We start from the raw sequence: 7475 nt of genomic DNA, 5'->3' as shown, positions 1-7475 counted from the left end.
CTGTCAGCACGAAAGGACTATCTTATGCCCTTTGTATTGGATGCTGCATTCTTATGCATTCAGCCAAAGTAGTACGAACCTTTTTTTTTTTTTTTTTAAAATTGGGTACATGGCATTGTTTTCTTAATTGAGCTTGCAGTCAAATAAATCACCCAAGTCCTGTATTCATCTGGTAACTCACGCTATGGAATTTTGGCAAGTAAATGCAAAGGCTTACATTTATTTGTATATGGAATTTAATTTCCTTAGCTCTGACCTAAATCTTCAGGCCAGTCTGGATATTTTTGTTTTCTGGTCCTGTCAACATCTTTTCACTCCTGCAACTTACCAGGGAGGCTAAGCAAGCTGCCCGTGAGAGATGGTGGCATTTGGTGTGTGGTGGTAGGAAGGGGAACAGAAAGACAGGGGTGGGTTCAGGGTGTATTTGGAGGTTGGGCTGATGGATTGAGGTTGGAAGGAAAAGAGAGGACAAACATAACTTCTGAGTTTGGAGCCCGAAATGGGACCAATATAGCTTCCACTGAGTGAAATAGGTAAGTATGCTATGGACTGAATGTGTCTCCTCCAGCCTCCCCCCCTCCCCCCATACACATACGCCAAATTCATGTGTTATTGAGGGATTAGGAATTTATTCGATCATCCGCACACCAGGTGGCTGAGCCTGCGTGGCTCCAGCACTCAGTGATGGGAGTCAGCGGCTTTTAAAGGACTTTTGGCGGGCTTTATTCTGGTGGAGACTTCTCCATGCATACCCAGAGGGAGATAGTAGGATGTGGTCACAGCAAGTGAAATGTGGTCTCAGCAAAGGGAATGTCCATAGTGAAATGGCCTGAAAAGCCAGTTCCTGGGGGAGGGGTATCAATTCAATTATTTGAATTAGACCTAACAAAATAGATAAGAGTGTTATGGACTGAATGCTTGTACCCCCCCCCCCCCCCCCCCCCCAAAAAAAAGTATTAAAACCCCATCTCCCAATGTAGTGGTTTAGAGGTAAGGCCTTTGGGAGGCAATGAAGGTGGAGTCTCATTATGAGATGAATGCTCATGAGAGTCTCGAGAGAGCTTGCTTCCTCTCCTAGCTCTTGCCAGGTGAGGATACAGGTCAGCAGTCTGCAACCCAGAAAAGGGCTCACCCCAGAAACCGGCCTTGCTGGCATCTGATCTAGGACTTCCAGGCCCTGGCTGTGAGAACAGGAATGTCTGTTTATAAACCACCCAGCGTAGCCACTTTGTCATGTCGGCCTGAGCTGACAGACGATTGGGCCGGGGTCATACATGTGAGAAAAACGTTATTTCACCAAGTGGGATTATGGAAATATTTTTCTTCTTCCTATAGTTTGTATTTCCAAAGCTTTAAACAATGTTATGTGGGGGCCAGGAAGACTGTGAAGGTGAGTTCTGATTACGGAATTCAGAACAAGGCCCGTAGGGCGAGGCCAAGCAGCGCTGTTTACACGCAGAATTGTCCAGGCATCTTCTTTTCAAACCAGACTCTAGAAACCAGATCTGTATTCCTTGCAAAAGCGCAGACTCAGAGGTGACCCTATCGAGCTACACAAATTTCTGATGGGAATAGAGATGAAAAATGTTCCCAGCCTCTTGCAGCTTTTATCAAACACAAGGGCCAGAGGGCACGGTCCGAGCTAAGGAGGGACTGAGCCCGAGGAGTTATGGATGAGTGTGCTAACTGGGGAGCAGTTAATCCTTGGAATATAGTGCTTATGGAAGGTAGCAATAAAGTAGCCTAAATGCTTTCTAAAATGGATTTTATACTTAGAAAACAAAGAGCTGGGACACGGGCATCCTTTTTCCTGCCAGTGTCTAGCTTTTGGTTTTCTGCAGGACCTTTGCCCATCATTTTAGAATCTTAGTATATTAAAGGGAAGGGACTTCGGAGATCCATCTCGGGCAGGGGTTTTAACTAGGGATACACGTCAGCATCATCGGGAAAGTGTTTTATTTTCCTCCTCACCAATACTTGTTTATGCCAGGGCTTTGCTGTCTGGGATCTTGCTGTTGGGTTGGGTACATGGTTTTGGCAAAGTTTCCCGGGTCATTTGAGGTGTACTGCCCATCAGGACTCTGATCTGTTATAACCCCCTCATTATACAGATAAAGAAACGAATCTTGGGGAGATTAAGAGATTTGTTCAGTGCTCACCGAGAAGCACAGAAGTTGCCCTGGGAGTCAGCTTCCTCAGTGGAGAACAGATAATAGCACGAGACCATTTAATCCCTTTATATGCCACGTTTCAGAGGCTAACCATCAAACAATAAGATACAGTCATAAGTGTAGATCTTTTTTTTTTTTTTTAAATGTGGAATGCTTCATGAATTTGCATGTCATCCTTGCATAGGGGCCATGCAAATCTTCTCTGTATCATTCCGATTTTAGTATATGTGCTGCCGAAGTGAGCACATAAGTGTAGATCTTAAAAGCATAGCGTTGAGTGAAAAAAGTAAGAGACAGAATGAATTTCTATAAATTAGGTTCATTTGTATAAGTTCAAACAATACAATTAGATATTTTACAAACCTACATACATGATTAGGGACCTACATCAAACACATTAATGTGCACACCTGTCGGAGGAGGAGAGGTGGGAGAAGCTCCTAGGGATGAAGAAATGAACAAAACTTGAGAGAGGGGCACATGTTGACTGAAGATAGGAGTGTGCTACGAATTGAGGATGGAATTTCTCAAATCTCTGCACTCAAAGTATTAAAAAAATAAGCTTATACTCAACAGATGAGTGGCTAAACAAAATGTGGCATATGCATTTAATGAATATTCTTCAGCCATACAAAGAGCTAAGATTCTGATACATGCTGCAGCATGGATGACCCTTAAAAGACGAGATGCCAAGTGAGCTGAGCCAGACACAGGAGGACAAATATGATAGGATCCCACTTATCCGAGATATTGGGGATAAGCACATTCAGAGAGATAGGAAGTAGAATAGAGGGTTCTAAGAGGAGGAATGAAGAGTTTTCACTTAATGATTATAGAGTTTCTGTCCGGAGAGATGAAATAGTTTTGAAAATAGACAGTGGTGGTGGTTGGACAATATTTTGCATGTAATCAATGCCACTGAACCATACACCTAAAAATGGCAAATTTTATGAGAGATATTTTGCCACAATTAAAAAGTTAATAATGTAATATGTTGTAAATCATTGGATTGTGCACTTTGAATGGGTAAATTATATGATATGTGAATGATACTCCGATAATTTAAAAATTGTTAAAAATGTTACAGACAACAATTTCCTTTGCCATTAGGTCTTGCTGTGGAAAAATGAAGGCACTTAGGAGGAAGGGAACTAACATGGATTCCGCTAGGCACTGTGATAGGTGCAGCCACTGCATTCTCTTCTCCAATGACTATACATGGTCAGGGTAAGGCTCTATGGGGAGCCTTTGGGCATCCTGACATGTTTCTGGCAACGAAAAGACTTGACAGGGCTCGGGAACTGGGAATTTGTTATATAAACAGTGGCCACCATTAAGTACTTTAATTTGGTGTCTACTTGGCACAGGACATGGTTGTCTGTGCTGTTTGGACAAAAGTGTGAACAGGTTGCCTTCCTTGTCTTGGCAGGCAGGGACTTTGGCACGAGGACAGTGTGTAAGTGCATAAACGATCTGAGTTTTATGCAACAAGGTTATTTGAAAAACGCAGCTGAGAAGGCACCGATACTTGAAGACTCACTCATTCATTATGCAGAGAGGCTCAGAAGACCCCTCCCCCCCCCAGAGTTTCTTACATGTTGCCCATTTCCTTCTTTCAGGCCTGGGAAGCAAGTTGAGTAAGAGAACTGTCAATCTCTCAGACCTCTGGTCTCCGGAGAAGGAAACACAGTTGCTAACTTTTTTTCTTTAATTGGCAAGAAAAGTTTGAGTTCTTTCAGCTTTGAAAATAAGTTTTGATTTGTATAGGTTAAGATCAGTTCCTACTTCATTTAAAGTCTTGTCACCCAATCTTGATTATATCCATGTGTCTCACAGAGGCCCGTCTTCTCGTCTTGTGGAATTATCATTCCGGCCAAAAGTGTGGGTGAGCCTGCCATTCCCCCCCTACTGACAAAAGAAGGAGCATCTGTCTTGTTGCCTTGCCCAGCGATAAGCTAGTGGCCCAGCCACTACCGGTCATTTGCATGCAGAGTGGACTATTTCATTACAAATTTCATTAAGATGGTAATGTTTAATGTTTCCTGGGAAAAATGAGTTTTGGGCTTGTTCAATTATATAATTAAAGTCAGAGAATTAGGAGAGATTGCAAACTGCTTGCATAATGTGGGCAAGTATAATGATAAAACTTGTAAATAAGTTCAAAAGACTCGAGCTCTGCGTGCATCTTGAGGTTGAATCAGCTCAGGAGGGAGGGTGTGTGGGAAAAGGGGCTGAGACGTTCAGCCACTGGAGTTTAACTCTTGATGTCTGCTGGACGAGCTCCTTGCTCTCCGGGCCGCTCAGGGAGATAGGTGACAGAAGAGACCGCTGGGCACTGGCTGGTCAGGTTCTGGAAAGTTCCAGGAACACACTTCTGCACTTTTAAAAATAGACAGCAGCTTCCTCTATAGCACATGTGTCAAACACAAGGCCCGCGGGCCAAATCCGTCCCGCCAGGCCTTGCAATGTGGCCCGCACCGCGCTGTCATCACTGCACTCCGCTGCGTTTCCATCACAATGACAGTTTATGACTGTTCAGTAAACCATTTGGCCCGCAATTTAGGCTGGATTTTAGATTTTGGCCCCTTCTCTGATTGAGTTCGACACCCCTACTCTATAGGAATGAGAAAACAGTGGCATAGACTTTATAAGATTGCTTAGCTGGAGACCAGAGTGCTCTAAAAGCCACCTTTATCCTCCTGCATTTCTTTCCACCAATAAAACACTATTTTGAAAGAAGTTAGAAAGCTGTTTCTGCTCTTCCAGTCTTTCCCCTTATTTTTCTTTAAGAAAGGAAAAGTGATTTTAGTGAAGTCAAGCTAATGTTCCTGAAGCACTGTGGAGGTGGGACAATTGAATACTGCAGTACTATGTATGATTTATGTGTGAATATTGAACGTTCCTGTTCCTTAAGAATATTCCCTGAGCAACATGTGCCCACAGAGATTCCAGCCCCCTCTTCCTCTTCCTCTTCATCTCCATTCCTCTAACACTGAAAAGAATTCCTTTCACTTCATTGTGGCTCTGAGTTTTCTCTGCATAACAAAAGGCCTGGAAACTGTGCTCTTTATCCCATTGCCACATCCCTCTAGGCCCCTGTGAGGACCATGGGCTGGTGCAGTCTCTGTGAGCTCAGAAATAAGTGAAAACACTTAAGGAAAAGTCATATTCCTTGCTCTTATTCTTTCAAAAGGTGAGTCTTGGATTTCAAATGTGTAGACTTACTTCTTGCCTGGGATTGGGCTGAATGACCCTCAGGCCATAATGTGATGTGGAAACAGACAAGGATGATGGCAGGGAAATGGATGGAGAAGAAGCAATGACTTGAGAGAGTGAGGAAAGAAGTGATGGAATTTGATCTTCTTTTCTTTATTTGTGTAATTTATTAGAGTCCTATGATTATACTTATTTTTATAAAGTTTATCTTGATTGTTGAAAGTATTACAGATGTCCCCTTTGTGTGTTTTTTCTCCACTGATCCCCTCCATCCTGCACCTGCCCCTCCCAGGCCTTCACCACACTATTGTCTGTGTCTGTGGGCTATGCATATGTACATATAAATTCCCTGGTTAATCTCTCAACACCTTCAACTTCCCTCTGAAATTTGTCAGTCTATTCCATGCTTCTGGGTCTCTGGCTCTATTTTGCTCATCAGTTTATTTTGTTCATTAGATTCCACATGATTGAGATCATGTGATACTTATTTTTCTCTAACTGGCTTATTTTGCTCAGCGTAATATTTTTATTAATAGTTGAAGTGGCAATATCTTCACCGATACAGCTCCTAGGGCAATGGAAACTAAACAGAAAATAAATAAATGGGATTACACCAAAATTAAAAGCTTCTGCACAGCGAAAGAAACCATCAACAAAATAATAAGAAAGCCCACTGCATGGGAGAACATATTTGCCAATGTTATCTCCGATAAGGGTTTAATCTCCAACGTATACAGGGAACTCATACAACTTAAAAAAAGGAAAATAAACAATCCAATCAAAAAATGGGCAACAGACCTAACTAGATACTTTTGAAAGAGGACAGAAGGAAGGACAAGAGACATATGAAAACATGCTCAAAATCACTAATCATCTGAGAGATTCAAATCAAAACAACAGTGAGGTACCACCTCACACCTGTCAGAATGGCTATCATCAACAAATCAACAAATGACAAGTATTGACAAGGATGTGGAGAAAAAGAACACTTGTGCACTGCTGGTGGGAATGCAGACTGGTGTAGCCATTGTGGAGAACAGTATGGAGTTTCCTCAAAAAACTAAAAATGAAACTTCCATTTGATCCAGTAATCCCACTTCTAGGACTATATCCCAAGAAACCAGAAACACCAATCAGAAAGGATATATACACCCCTATGTTCATAGCAGCACAACTTACAATAGCTAAGATTATGAAACAGCCTAAGTGCCCATCAACAGATGAGTAGATTAGAAAACTGTGGTACATCTACACAATGGAATACTATGCTGCCGTAAAAAGGAAGGAACTCCTACTATTTGCAACAGAATGGAGAGCATAATGCTAAGTGAAATAAGTCAGTCAGAGAAAGATAAATATCACATGATCTCACTCATTTGTGGAATATAATGAACAACATAAACTGATGAACAAAAACAGATCCAGAGATAGAGAAATATTGATCAGATGCTCAAATCTCAGAGAGAAGGTAGGAGAAGGTGGGGGAAAGAGAGAGAGAGATCAACCAAAGGACTTGTGTGCGTTCATATAAGAATAACCAATGGACACAGCCACTGGGTGGTGAGGGCATGAGTGAAGGAAGGGAAGGTAGGGTGGGGGGGGGGCAGGAAATGGTGGGATAAGGACACATGTAATACCTTAATCAATAAATAAAGAAAAAAGAATAGTTGAAGTGGGTGTTATTGACAGTTATTAATTTGGGATTAATTGAAATTGTTAGCTCTCGCCGAAACCGGTTTGGCTCAGTGGTAGAGCAACGGTCTGTGGACTGAAAGGTCCTAGGTTCGAATCTGGTCAAGGGCATGTACATTGGTTGCGGGCACATCCCCGGTAGGGGGTGTGCAAGAGGCAGCTGGTCGATGTTTCTCAGCGACGTTTCTAGCTCTCTCTCTCCCTTCCTCTCTGTAAAAAATCAATAAAATATATTTAAAAAAATTGTTAGCTCTCAACAATGGACTAATCAGTGAGTCACAGAATTAGAAACACAAAGAATATTTTCCTGAAGAACTGACACCGGTAGAGAAGCCTACATAACAACGCCTAGGCAAATTCAGGCCAATATGCTGTCTTTGCTGTTTGATGCTACTA

At 42.3% G+C, this 7475-nt stretch overlaps 1 non-coding gene across 1 annotated transcript; it reads right to left on the bottom strand.

Annotated features, from left to right (window-relative positions):
• Positions 1 to 2310: 2310 nt before the first annotated feature.
• Positions 2311 to 2417, bottom strand: LOC118712006. Its single transcript, XR_004985933.1, has one exon. It is a non-coding gene; the product is annotated as a U6 spliceosomal RNA (small nuclear RNA).
• Between the last annotated feature and the right edge of the window lie 5058 nt (positions 2418 to 7475).

Source organism: Pipistrellus kuhlii, unplaced genomic scaffold, assembly GCF_014108245.1.
Source record: "Pipistrellus kuhlii isolate mPipKuh1 unplaced genomic scaffold, mPipKuh1.p scaffold_m20_p_8, whole genome shotgun sequence".
Classification (NCBI taxonomy): Eukaryota; Metazoa; Chordata; class Mammalia; order Chiroptera; family Vespertilionidae; genus Pipistrellus; species Pipistrellus kuhlii.
This window is presented reverse-complemented; position numbering and strand designations above follow the sequence as displayed.